Source organism: Micromys minutus, assembly GCF_963924665.1.
Source record: "Micromys minutus genome assembly, chromosome: 19".
Lineage (NCBI taxonomy): Eukaryota > Metazoa > Chordata > Mammalia > Rodentia > Muridae > Micromys > Micromys minutus.
In genome coordinates this window covers 26,628,437-26,643,431 of record NC_137954.1, presented here as the reverse complement: position 1 = coordinate 26,643,431, position 14,995 = coordinate 26,628,437, and the positions used below count along the sequence as shown (strand labels likewise).

The 14,995-nt window shown below is 38.9% G+C and overlaps 1 pseudogene across 1 annotated transcript; it reads left to right on the top strand.

Annotated features, from left to right (window-relative positions):
* Positions 1 to 12,284: 12,284 nt before the first annotated feature.
* Positions 12,285 to 13,166, top strand: LOC308433212 (small ribosomal subunit protein uS2-like; annotated as a pseudogene). The gene has a single exon. The product of its transcript is annotated as a small ribosomal subunit protein uS2-like (transcript).
* The last annotated feature ends 1,829 nt before the right edge of the window (positions 13,167 to 14,995 follow it).

Sequence of the window (14,995 nt, the reverse complement as noted above, 5' to 3'; positions counted from 1 at the left end):
GACTATAAAAGACCTACTAATTTAAATGCTTAATATTTGCTGTTCCTCTCAAGCTATGGTTTAGCAAAGTTCAGGAAGAAAATGGACATTCTATGTTTGTTAATACAGTGATCTCTTTGTGTAGATTTTGGGTTATGTTTTCCACATTTACTTCTTCTTGCTAATTTTATGTTGGGTAGTTTTATTGATTCCCAAGTGGTGTGTTAAAGCACCCTGATTTATTTGTTGATTTTTCTGTATTTTCGTTCATCGTGTTTTTTCTTCATTCCAGGTTCGGTTATTCTTCTGTGCCATGTGAGAAGTGCATTTCAACCAGTGTTTAAGGAGCTTATGGATATATTCAGGTCTGGGTTGGCCACGTTTCTATTTGATTTGCATCAGTCTTTTTGAGTACACATTCTTCTGATTTCCCTTTCTTGCTCTCTTGGAAGTTACTTGAACCTTTGAAGGCAGGGGATTCCATCCTGATTTGTATCTGGATTGAGTATGTCTTCTTTAGTATACAAAATTTTATCTTTAATCTTTACAGTTGTAACTCTGAATACCTGTCATTGAAGATAGTGAGGCAGAAACGATGGAGAGTTAGAGACAGAAAAGGACAAAAGATAAAAAGACAAAAGATAATCCAACATTTTACCTAGCACAGAAAACACAAAACCCTCACTTTTTGTATCATTTAACCTTTGCCACTTTTGATGTCTAGCTGGTTTCCCCTCTCCTACATGGCTCCCAGATCCTACCTATCTCTCTAAGCACCAAATCCACATTATTTTCTTTCTATCTCTCATTAGAAAACAAATAGGCATGTGTCATTGTTATGTGTTGGGTATATACCCAGGAGTGGTATAGCTAGGTCCTCAGGTAGTACTATGTCCAGTTTTCTGAGAAACCACCAGACGAATTTCCAGAGTGATTGTACCAACTTGCAATCCCACCAACAGTGGAGGAGAGCTCCTCTTCCTTCACATCCTGGCTGGCACCTTCTGTCACCCAGTTTAATATCTTAGCCATTCTGACTGGTGTGAGGTGGAATCGCAGGGTTGTTTTGATTTGCATTTCCCTGATGACTACGGATGTTGAGCATTTCCTTAGGTGCTTCTCAGCCATTCCATATTCCACAGTTGAGAATTTTTGCTTAACTATGTACCCCATTTTAATAGGGTTATTTGATTCTCTGAAGTCTAATTTCTTGAGTTCATTGTATATATTGGATATCAGCCCTCTATCTGATGTAAGATTGACAAAGATCTTTTCCCAATCTGTTGGTTGCCATTTTGTCCTTTTGACAGTGTCCTTAGCATTACAGAAGCTTTGCAATTTTATGATGTTCCATTTGTTGATTCTTGATCTTAGAGCATAAGCCATTGGTGTTCTCTCCAGGAAATTTTCTCCTGTGCCTATGTGTTCTAAGCTCTTCCCCAATTTCTCTTCTATTAATTTTAGTGTACCTGGTTTTATGTGGAGATCTGTGATCCACTTGGACTTGAGCTTTGTAAAAGGAGATAAGAATAGACTGATTTTCATTCTTCTGCATGCTGACTCCCAGTTGGACCAGCACTATTTGTTGAATATGTAGTCTGTTTTCCATTGAGTGATTATAGCTCCTTTGTCAAAGATAAGTGACCATAGGTGTGTGAGTTCATTTCTGGGACTTCAATTCTATTCCATTGATCTACATGCTTGTTTCTGTTCCAATACCATGAGGTTTTTTATCATGACTGATCTAAAATACAGCTTGAGGTCATGGATTGTTATTTCTCCGGAAGTTTTTCATGTTCCACCATGTTCATAGCAGCCTTATTTAAAATACCCAGAAGATGTAAAGAACCCAGATATCCTTCAGAAGAGAAATGGGTACAGAAATTGTGGTACATTTACACATGGAGTACTACTCAGCTATTCAAAACAATGATTTCATAAAATTCCTAAGCAAATGGATGGAACTAGAAGCTATCATCCTGAGTGAGGTAACCCAGTCACAAAAGAGCACACATAGTATGCTCTCACTGATAAGTGGATACTAGCCTCAAAAGCTCAGAATGCCCAAGAAACAATTCACAGACATTATGAAGATAAAAAAAAAAAAAAAAGAATGACCAGAATGTGGATGCCTCAGTCCTTCTTAGAAGGGAAAACAGAACACTCACGAGAGATAATACAGGAACAGAGAAGCAGGGATTGAAGAAAAAGATCATTCAGGGACTGCATTACCTAGGGATTCACCCCATTACAGAAAACAAACCTACACACTATTCCTGATGCCAAGAAGTACTTATTGGCAGGAACCTGATATGGATGCCTCCTCAGAGGCTCTGCCAGAGTCATACTGATACAGTTGAGGATGCTTGCAACTATCCATGGACTGATCTCGGGGACCCCAGGGAAGAAGCTAGAGAAAGGACTGAAAGAGCTGAAAGGGTTTGTAACCCCATTGGAAAAACAACATTATCAACCAACCAAACACTCCAGAGCTCCCATAGACTAAAACACAAGCTAATGAGTGCATATGGAGAGACCCATGGCTACAGTTGCATACATAGCAGAGGACAGCATTGTCTGGTATTAATGGGAGAAGAGGCTTTTGGTCCAGTGAAGGTTTGTTTTTCCCAGTGTAAGGGAATGTGAAGATGCTGATATGGGTAAGGGTGGTTGGGAGATGGAGCAACTTGATGGAAGCAAGGGGAGAGGGTTGGGGGATGGCAGTGGGGGTAAAGAGGATAGCATTAGAAATGTAAAAATACAGAGAATATCTAATAAAAAATTGAAAAATGAAAACAAATAGTCATCTACAAAGTAATAATGATAAAACAAAGTAAAAACATAGCAGAGCAGGACAAACATGGGGAAAAACAAATAAAATGCACTAACCCCTCAAACAGACAAAGGAGCATACTCAAATTCAGTGACTTGAATCTTTTGGTTTGTGCTTTGTACCAAACTTAAGGTATTCATAATATTTCCTTTATCCATTTAGTTTCTTCTAACTGCACTTTTTAATTTTTTATATTTTAAATTTATTTTTATTAAAATGTTTTTCATATGGTATATTTTGATCACATTCTTTTCCCTCTCCAAACTCCCCTAAGATCCTTTCCATGGTATTTATTGGGATCCAATTTGAACCACCCCTTTCTTTCTCCTGCCACTTTTAGACCACAGGCATACACACAGTAGTTCTTTTATTACTGTTTCAAAGTACTTGAGGATCTCTTAAAAAATATCATCCTATTTTTGAGCTGTTGTTCATACGCTTAGAATTCAATTAATCTGTTGTCAAGACTGCTAATATGAAACACTTGCTAAAATGTCGCAGTTAAATAAGCAAATAAAACCACAAAAGACTTATCTGTGGATAAAACTGAGTGTTATAATTAACAAATTGCTTTCACTTAAAGTTTGTGATGGTCTATGGATTATGAAATACAGAATCATTTTGCTAGGACATTATAGAAAAATAGAATTAGAATCTATTTATCTGGCTGCTGATAATTTATCTCTTTCTAATTCATAGAACATGGCCACTCTTTCATTAATCCCCTCTTTAATTTCTATAAACAACACACAAGCTCAAATTCAATGTAAAATGAGCCAGTAAAGGAGAAGCTATATTTTCAGTTTTTAGAGCACCTATTCCCACTCCAAATGATTCATGTTCATTTGCTTTCTTGGTCTTGAAAAAAATGCACAATCTTATAGACAGAGGCTGGTTTTGGTGATGTTGTGCCCATGTGCACCCATCCACACAGAATCACACAGTGCTTCATAGTGTCCTGAGCCTTGGTGGGGACAGCTAATGAATACCTTTTTGGAACATACCAAGAAGCCTGAGAAAAACACCATTATAATTTATTTCTATCTAAATTACTCCAATTTAGAAAAGGATGCTGAATTGCACCAATTTTCCATAAAAGTAGCTCATTTTGATGAATACCAGTTTGTCTCCTGATGCAGAATATTAGAGAAACAGAAAATAAACACGTGTACACACATTCAAATGTCTCCAACCTTTTATTTTGAATCAAACAATTGCTTTTTGTTCTTTTCATTGATGCAGTGTGTAATTAACACTATGGCATACTGTGAATGCCACTTGCATAATATGAACATTCAACAATATTAATATTCCCTTTCTTAGAAATAAAAATGAACCAAAGAGGCCTTTAACAGCTGTTTGAAGCATATTTTGTAATCAGATTGGGCATTTATGCCTGCAAACAATGAAACGGTGAATTATTCTTTAAGACTGCAACCCTGTCTCTTTTTAACAACCTGACCATTTATATTGAAAGAAAGCAGGCTGCATTATGAATGGATTTCCTGATAAATTCATCACAACATAAGCCTTTTCTAAAGATCTTTTTTCTTCAGCCTCTACCCTGTAATTATTATTTGAATCCTGGAATTTAAAGCAGTTTTAAATAACATTGATAGATGTCCTTTAAATAGGACCTTACAAATACAGTAGCTTCTTAATCTTATCTTTTGCCAATACTAAATATGCAAACAAAAACATTTCATATGATTTACTGTAAAGAAAAATAAGTTGGGACTTCTACCATTGACCTAGGCATCAAAATCTGTTAAAAAAAAGACATCTGTCCAGGAAGCACATGATTTGGGGTGTGCCTGGTGACAGAATATCAGAAAAACACTGGCCCCCAAGATCTGGTTACACTCCTGGTGAGCATTTTCTCACATACACAAAAAAATGTTATGTAAACTTTGCATGTTTCAGTTCCCTGACTGGCTAAACTAAAGTGGCTAAGAGACAATTGCCAGGGAAAATAGACATAGATGGGGGCTCACAGCTAGGGACCATGGACAAGAGAGAAGGAATAAGGAGAGAGAGAGAGGAGGAAGTCTTCATTAGATGGGATAAAGCAGACCAGGAGCATGTGGCTGAGAGATGTGCAGCCTGAGAACAGATTGATGGAGAAGAAGAATCCAGATGAGACTCAAACAGCAAGGCACTTGAGGTTCACACCTGGGAAATAGCCAGTCTAATTGGGGAAAAATAGTTTGGGGGCAATCGCCCAGGAATTGTGTTAAAGCTGATCAAATAAATCAATAGACTCCAACTATATTATTGGGGTATTTCCAGATCATAATAAAAACTAATAGAGTTATTAAATATCCCACATCAATGGGGCACAACACAGAAAAACAATTGAGGGGAACGCTGCAACAAATCTACAAGCAGTGTTTGTGCTACCTGGAACTGTACCTGTAACATGTAATTGACCAAGTGTGACAAATTATTATTAACATTTCACAAAGGGTACAGAGGGTGTGAAGGTGGCTCTGTGAGTTGGGGCCCATGGTGCCTATGTAAAATTTTGACAGGTGCACCCTTGGCCACCTGTAACCTTAACCCTCAACAGTGAAGACAGGAAGATCTTAAGAACATGCTGGCCAGCTGGCCACGCCTAAATAGCAAGTACCAGGTTCAGTGAGAGACTGTCGCAAAAACTAAGGTGGAGTAATAAGGTACTTTGTGCTGACCTCACCCCCTCTTTCCCTCCAGTTGGGTTTCCCCATTGGGTAATTAATTCTGCAAGCCTTCTACCACTGGATTTTACATCAATCTATTTATTTGGAAGACTTGGGGGTAGCGAGTTACCAAGCAACAGGAAAGAGAGTAGCACTGACTTGACCATAAAATTTTGAAAAAAATAAAGTAAGATTTAAAATAAACTGAAGAAATTTTCAACCAAATGTTGCCTGCAATGAAGCTGTGAAGCTGCCATTACTGGCTTCTTGTCATATATTTTTCCCATAGCAGTGGAGGCTAGAGCTGACCTGCATGGGCTTCAGAGGGAGCTATACTGTGCTGAAGTAATTTCAAAAAGCCAAAAGGCTATGAGTTAAAAGAAAAAAAACTAAACAAAACAGTATTTTTCCTCATCCTAGCTGTACCCACTGACCTACTAAGTTGAGTCTAACTTTGCTCTCCATTATTGTCACTTAGGGATATGGGATGACAGAACCTCTACACTTGTAGGTTACTGTGGCACAGAAAAAGCAATATGGCCAACCACACACTAGATCTCCACAGATTCTGGCTAGAGGGGAAACTTCACTGCTGTCCATTTTCTTCCTAGTATAGCATTGGCCACTGCAAATTATATGACCTAAGGGACCTATGATCTCACCAGGAGAATCAGAACACTGCTCAGATCTCTGAAGAATGCCAAACCTTAGCTCTCTAGCAGTAATAAAGACTACTACGTGTGATTGCACACGCCTATAATCCCAGTACTTGGAGAACTGAGTCAGGAGGATTACCTTAGGTCTGAAGTCATCACAGGTTATATAATGAGTCCCAAGAAGAACTAATCTATACTGAGACTCTGTCTCAAAAACAAAACAAAGAAATAGCTAAGAAGCAAAAACTTACTAATCCTAAAACAAACAACACCAGCTAAATATGCATCACAAATACTGCCCTATGCTTATGGGTATTTGTCTGAGTGAGAGAACAATGGGACTTCCCATCAAATCATTATGCCAAGCACTTTCAAAGGAGCAATGATATCTCATCTGTGAGTTATATCTAAACTGTGTCTTCAGGAGAAAGTTACAGGATCAGGTTACAAGCAAGCCTGTAGGGCGTTTTATTAATTAGTGTTTGATGTGGAAGGTTCCATTCTATTGTGCATTGTGGGCTTGACCATCTCAGAGCTGGTAGTCCTGAGTTCTAAAAAATAAAAGAAGAAGAAGACAGAGAAAGCCACAAGTACAAAGCCAGTAAGCATCACCTCTTTATGGACTTTGTATCAGATCCTGCCTCCAAGTTCATGCCCTGATTGAGTTCCTGCCCTCACTACTTTTGGTGAATTGTTATATTAAACTATAAGGTAAATGTTTTCTTCCCCATCTTGCTTTGGGTCATGATATTTCATCAGAGCAATAGTAACCTTAACTAGATCAACTGTGTATGAGTGTATTAGTGTGTGTGTGTGTGTGTGTGTGTGTGTGTGTGTGTGTTTCAGTTAATGCTCTTTGAAATAGACAATAGATTTTACAACTGAGAAATTAGATCTTGTCCATCATTTTTGCCTATGAGGTCACTAGGTCTCAGAGGGGGCACACTAAAGGAAAACAAATTTCTAGGATGCCTTTGTAAAATTATTAAAAGTATTTTAAAATTTTGCAATGGCAAAAATGAAGGAAAATCTTCATGAGAATGATAATAACTGTCAGGCTTTGGTTAATGCTTAGAATATGATGATCATGCTATTTTTAAAGAGATATAAAATAACTATGGAAACAGACTTGCTGAACAGTTTCAATTTTACACAAACAATACGATTACTGACAGTGTTAAGAAAGAGTTTGAAGATATGGGAAGCTTTGGCACTAGGATTCTGTATTTATGTTAATTATGAATGTGTTCCCCATTTGGGAAATGACATTCAGACTGCATTCAGCACTGCCTGGTGTAACTCTGAGCATAGGCAAATGGAAAGAAATAGACTATGAATCCTGTAAGTTCCCTTTGATCGTGACTGCAAACTGAATCAGTTTAATAATGATACCATACCGATTATGAAATGCATGATTAGCTGTAAACATTCCATTTTCCTAGGAACAAAGTAGGTGGTTTAGCAAAATTGAAGGTTGTTTTGTCTTATGGTGTGTTTATATCAAGAGATAATAAATCAAATGCGCTGGCTGAACTGGTTGATTGAGAAAGGAGAAACAGAAGCAACTGGTGTCTAGCCATTCCCTCTGAGCCTTGAGGACTTGCAAGGAAGGAGATCATTCATGCAAGAATGCCTGTGAGTGTCTGTAAGAGCAGTTCACAACGGAAGACTTCACTGCAGCTTGTGCTTAGGGGGTGTCCAGTTAAAGCTGTATTTCAAATGAAAGGAACACTGTGATTTGTAGCAGAGGAGCACCAAGGAAAGCCTTTGAGGAGAGTTCTGAAGCATAGCTGCATTTTCTCCTGCTTTATGAGTAACGAGAACACTGAACACTGTTTGAGAGGAAACAAAAAGAATTTATAGAGCATTTGTTATAAAACTGCCCAAGAAATGGAGCCGTGGAGAAGATAATGAATGTACTTGACAATCAGGGACGTGCAAGTTAAAAGAAGAACTCGGCCGAAATACCATACGATCTATTATAAGCAATTTTAGAAAAATATTATTCCCAGATACAGAATTAATTCTGAGTGCAGCGTGCAATTTCAAACATTGCTTGTGAATAAGTGCTTCAAATCTCTGTGTCTCACAGTCTGTATCTTCGCTCCAAGAAGACAAGTGTTAGCAGTTAAGCTGAGATAAATCAGGAACCCCTCAATGCTGGATTTGCCCCTGACTGGCTTTGTGATTTGAAGTCAGGGGTATAATATTGCTGGGCATTTTAATTTCAAACTGTTTGATTAAAATGTGGTAAAAATACATCTTAACTCTAAAGGATGTTATGTAGTGCAGGAAGAACATCTTCACGGTAGCTTGAAGTGGCACAGGAGAACAAGAACGAGAAAGCAAGGTCATGGTTGAGGTCAACTTTCCCCTACTTGCTTTCTCAGATCACCTGCTTTGAAACAGAAGGGAACTTGATGACTCCTTTCCCAGGTCAGATGGTCACTTCTCAGTTGCCCCAAGCTGTCACCATAGAGACAAAAGAGCTGAAGCCATTGGTATTACTTTAGCTCCTCCATCCCCTGGTTGCTTCTTGGGAATAAGTAGACTTGTGTTGTCTCCATGTAGGCACGAGGCCCCTCTCCACCCAAGTGCTAGAGACTACAACCATGCCTGTGTCAGCCTATGGAAGTGGCTTATGTCTCTGTCACAGCTTTCTAATATATTTCTTAGTTCTAGGGGGTACATTGTATCCATATAGGCTACCTAGAGCAAGAAAATTTAGGTCATTTTAAAACACAAATGGTTATAAAACTCAGTGTAAGAATAGACATGGTGGCAAACTCCTACAATTCTAGCACTTGGAATGTGGACAGAAAAGTATCTGGAGTCATAACCAGCCTTACCTGCACAGTAAGTTCAAGAACCTACTGAGATATGTAAGACCTTGTTAAAAAAAACTCTAAATAAATAAATCATAAATAAAAATATTTGCCTGAGTAGAAAATAAAAAATAAAAAGGAGTAGGCAGGAAACTATAAGAAGAAGGAATAGTTGCATTTTGTGATAGAGTAGAAAGATTAAAAGTCAGGATGAGCAAGCTCTATCAATTGACTACAGGCTGTAAAATTCTCACAAGTCTACCAATCACCTCCTCTGGGAAATTAAGGTTATAAGATGCTGATGTAAGATCCCATGGCCTAGGTCTTCTACAAATCTTGGTGTGAAACTATTTTGAGGAATAGCACACCATCTCTGAATTAGAACTTCCATTATTCATTTCTTGAAAGAATATACCCTTTTTTGTTTTTGAATTCATAATATAATTGTCTCATTTCTTTCTCCCCTTTCCTCCTTCCAAGCCCTACCCCACTCCTCCATTTTTTCTTCAACTTCATGCTCTTTTTTACATTAATTGTTGTTACATACCTATATGCATATATCCATACATTCCTAAATACAATTTTCTCAGGCCGTATAATGTTACATTTATGTATGTTTTCAAGGTTGGTCATTTGGCATTAATTGGTGCGCTATAAGGCAATAATAATATAGACAACTAGAACTATTGAATGCTGCAAATCAGAGCCTATTGTTATGATACATGAACAAGCACTTCATAATTATGTCTGGTATGATAATCATGGCATGACCTATAGTAACAAAGCTAAATTCCTCTGAATTCCAGAAATACTTTCATGTTTATATATCAGGGTATTTTTCAAAATAGATTCTTAACCCAAACAACCTTTTCATTGTTGTAAAAAAAAAAAAAAGAAAGAAAGAAACTTTAGACAATATATGAGAAGAAAGCTTTGAGCCCATGATTGACTAGTTCGGTGGATTCTGGGTCTGTGTCAAGGCAGAATGTTATGGAGGAAAGCAGATGCCATAGGAAACTACTTACCCTGTGTTGAACAGAAAGAGGATTAATCATCTCCCAACAGTTCTGGTGACTGAAGACTGAGAAAATAAATGAGGAGAAGGAAGAAGAGGAGAAAAGAAGAAGAGGAGGACGAGGAGTAGAATGATGATGAGAAAAAAACAGAAGGCATTGGGGAGCAATTGAAGATCCATCCATAGCAATTACATTTTTAAAAACAAATGACCAAACAAACAAACATCAGTAGAAAGGGCAAGCAGATGTGTGGCAAAAGATGTGAGCTGGGCCCAAGATGGTCCAGATCACAGGTGTGTTAAGCTTTCTGTAGGCTGCATATGGACAAAGATATAGTTTTTAATGTTGTCTTAGTTCCTCTTTTGTTGCTGGTTCATATACTTCCAGTGGTCAGCTTAGGTGGTAAGTTGCTCAAAGTTTAATTGGTCTTAGTTGAACTCATTTGTATGTCTAAAGGTAGCCAGACAGCTTGGAAAGGTGGCAGGAAAAGCTGTTGCAGAAGATTACCTAGACAAGGGAAGACTCCCAGAACTCCTCATGTGTTCTTAAAGCTCACTGATTCAAGACACCCTAGTTTTGGAATGATATCAAATGAAACTAGCTAAATCATCTTGATATTTATAGTCACTTTGAAAAGCTCAATAATGAGAGTCAAAATTGTTCCCAATTCTATTGTGTGCTTTCATCAATCATTTTGGACAGAGAAAAGTTTTAAAACGTATGAGAAAATATATAAGAAGAAGGACTAGTTATAATATATGTTAATAGAAATAGTAAAACAAAAGAAGGATGAAATGGAGAGGAGAAGGAGAAATATGAGGAGGCAGAAAAAGAGAAGAGGGGAAGAAGAAAAAAAAGAGGAAGTAGTGGTAAAGGTGGAGGGGGAGAAAAATAAGAGGAGAAAAATGGAAGGCTGGGAATACATCTCCTCTGACATGGAAGCTTGCAGTCATGATTACCAGAGCCTGGATCCCCACAAACTCACATAAAAGACCAGTTCTTCTGGGAGCCTGCCAATTCTACCTTCAGAAAACAAAGACAGGTAATCCTCAGAGAAAACTAGCTACCCAACGGCAAACTCTGGTTTTCATAGCTAGACCCTGCCTCTGTGTGATAGAAGAGCAATTCTGGAGGTGAATGTGAGGATCAGCATTTGGTTGGTATGAAAGCACCAAGAAAGGGTAGGATAACAAAAGAGAAAAGCAGCATGAAGGAAGAGAAGGATGAGAAAAGGGAAGAAAGAATAAAACTTGCTTTTTATTTTTCATACTTTCAAAAGGCAGCACCAGACCCCCACACTGTTTAAGCACACATCTGTGTGTGTGTGTGTGTGTTTGTGAGAGAGAGAGAGAGACAGAGACAGAGACAGAGACAGACAGACAGATACAGACAGAGACAGAGACTGAGACATAAAGACAGAGACAGAGAGACAGAGACTGAGACAGAAAGACATAGACAGAGAGACAAAGACAAAGGCAGAGACAGAGGCAGAGACAGAGAGAGACAGAGACAGAAACAGAGAGTCAGAGAGGCAGAGAAATAGAGAAGGAGGAAATTTTTTTAAAGTCTTTTTAAGGAAAAGTGATAATTCAGATCAAAACCTAGAGATAAAAATTAAGATTCATTCTTCAGAAATGGTAAAAGGGATTCCAGGCAAAATGGAGGCAAAATATTATTCTACATTCTGAGATTGCTAACACCTTTTTCCTTACTCACTTATCAGAACTCTGACATTCAGTTTTATGCAGTGAGAACACTGGGGAATTCTTCTATGGTGAAGTTAGCTCACTCAAAGGAGAAAGGAGAGTGTCTTTGGAATGGTCCAATTGGACAATATACCCTGAGGTGGGGAGGCCACAGTGGACAGGAAAGACACAAAAATGCTAATGTCATCTTTCTCCTCCATATTTTATCAGTTCCCAATGAGCCTGAAAATGTTCCAGTATGAAAGATAAAGAACAGGTAGACCATGCAGAAAGCCATTTTGTTTGTCTGTTTTGCTTTAGTCTGTTAGTCCAAGTAAAAGAAACATAGTAGAAGTATAGTAAATATACCTCCACAGATAAATTTCTATTAAGAGGAAAAAAGAAGGCATATCTACAAATAAAATTAACTATGGTATCCATGAACTTTATCTTAGAGATGAGTAAGGCTGATATAATCATGAGAAGATAGCAGAAGAAAGAGAATATTTAAGAACATTAAGATTTTAGGCACAGCTTTCCGCGCTACCCAGGGACGGGTCCATATGGCGTTGGTCTTGGTCTCCATCGTAACTTAAAAGGGAAACTTACACAATGTCCGGAGCCCTTGATGTCCTGATGAAGGAAGAGGATGTCCTCAAATTTCTTGCTGCAGGAACCCACTTAGGTGGCACCAGCCTTGACTTTTAGATGGAGCAGTACATCTACAGAAGGAAAAGTGATGGTTTCTACATCATAAATCTGAAGAGGACCCGGGAGAAGCTGCGGCTTTGAGCACGCGCTATTGTTGCCATTGAGAACCCCACCAACGTCAGCGTCATCTCTTCCAGGAACACTGGCCAGCGAGCTGTGCTGACGTTTGCTGCTGCCACAGGAGCCACTCCAATTGCTGGCCCCTTCACACCTGGGACCGTCCCTAACCAGATCCAAGCAGCCTTCAGGGAGCCACGGTTTCTAGTGGTGACTGATCCCAGGGCTGACCACCAGCCCCTCACAGAGGCCTCTTATGTCAACCTGCCCACCATTGCTCTGTGTAACACAGACTCTCCCCTGCGCTCTGTGGACATTGCCATCCCGTGCAACAAGGGAGCTCACTCAGTGGGTCTGATGTGGTAAATGTTGGCCCGGGAGGTACTCTGCATGTGAGGTACTATTTCCCGTGAGCACCCATGAGAGGTTATGCCTGATCTTTACTTCTACAGAGACCCAGAGGAGATTGAGAAGGAGAAACAGGCTGCTGCTGAGAAGGCTATGACCAAGGAGGAATTCCAGGGTGAATGGACCGCACCAGCTCCTGAGTTCACTGCTGCTCAGCCTGAGGTGGCTGATTGCTCTGAGGGTGAGCAGGTGCCCTCTGTGCCCATCCAGCAGTTCCCCACAGAAGACTGGAGTGCACAGCCAGCCACTGAGGACTGGTCAGCAGCTCCTACAGCGCAGGCCACTGAGTGGGTTGGAGCCACCACTGAGTGGTCCTGAGCTGCTCAGCGGACACCTGAGGAAAGGGAAAAAAGGTGGAAAGAAAATAAAGATTACAGGAAAAAAAAAGATTTTAGGCACAGACCACACAGTGGTACTGTGGCCCACAATGAATCATATTCTGCAGTAGCCCCATAAAATAGCATCATTGGGATGCCACAGCTACCTCAGCTTGAATATGTTGTATACTATTTACACAATGACAAAATCATACTAACCACCAGTTTCTCGAAATAGGTCTTCATTGTCCAACTCCGACCTGTGGTTTCAGGTCAGAGAAATTTCAAGTCTCAAAGAATGGTTGCATAAGAAAGAATTGGAATGATCACAGGAAATAGAACAAAACATTAAAAAAAAAAAAAAAAACAGAAGACAAAGGAATGAAAGAGAATAGAGAATTGGAGATGAGAGAAATTGGCTCAGAGAATTCCTATTTAGAATGAAAACCACAAGAGAAGTAAAAAATTACTTCCTATGATTAAGGAGTCTGAATACCATGAATTAAAAGAAAAATGCCAAAGCTCAATGTGACAAGACTTCTGCATGTTGCCAAAGAGTATAGATACCACAACACGCCTCTCATTTTAAGAAAGATTATATTAAGTCTATCAGAAATTATAATACCATTCATGCTTATCACAGCAATACATACATCTTTAAAAAAAACCAGAGGACTTGTCTACTTTAAAACTTCTCAGGACTCCCCTCCACAAATCTAGCCCAGTTATCCATGACTACACAACAGCAACAAATCCCTAAGTACAATAACATCACTATTTTTCAGAGATGTGGAATTTGCACTAGAGTCACAAAGATGGCTTGTCTGTTCTAGGTGGCTTAAGCTTATTGACCTCAAGAGTCAGAAGACCCACTTTGGGGATAGCCCACCTGCAGGGTTGGCTGCAAATTCCTCTCCCTGTGAATGTGTACACTGTGTGTGCTTCTTATCAGAGTACTAGCTGATTTTTAGGAACAGATAATTCAAGGTCAAAAAATATAAGATATTTACAACACACACAAATATACACATACATTGGAACTCACATAGTGTCAATGTTGCCATAGTCACAATTCTGTCCAGATTCAAAGGCAGTTGGTGGGAATGCTACCTCCGTGTGTGATAGGAGCATCAAAGTCACACTCTAAAAATGTATAAAATAGGAGATAATGTCATAATTATCTTTAGAAGAAGAAATAGCATGCCAAACAATCTGTAGACAGAGAAACCATCAACTACTGCAAAAGTGCCATGATGACATTTTTCAGACATGGTAGATGACACAGATTTGACTTATCTTCTCATGACACAATAGTAGTCTCTATGTTCTTGAGAGATGACAATTATCCTATAAAGACAATAATTGGAAGTTGAGGATTTTGCTCAGCTAAAAAAAAAAAAAAAAAAAAAAAAAAAAAGGATCCCCAAATACACACAGCGCTCTGAGATCAAGTCTTAGTGTCATATAAAAACAGGGCAAGATAGCACACAAATGTAATCCCAACACTTGTCATTGAGGAGGTACATACAAGAGGAAGTGAATGTGCCCTAAACATGACAAGTAGAGCATCATTCAGATAGAGCAACCCCAGAAAGCCCTGACCACAAGGTCCCATAAAGACATATGATTAATTTTGATGGTATGAAGAGAAATCTCATCAGAATAAGGAGGAATCTGAGGATCAAGTAGAAACAAACTGAAAGACCATGAAGTTAGGAAAGATGAAAGAGTCCAATTGAAGGGAAAAAGGAGATATATATTAACCTCCTCTGTGATAGCATGGATTCATTACCAGGGTGGTGATGTACTAGTCTGGTCAGGATAGCCACC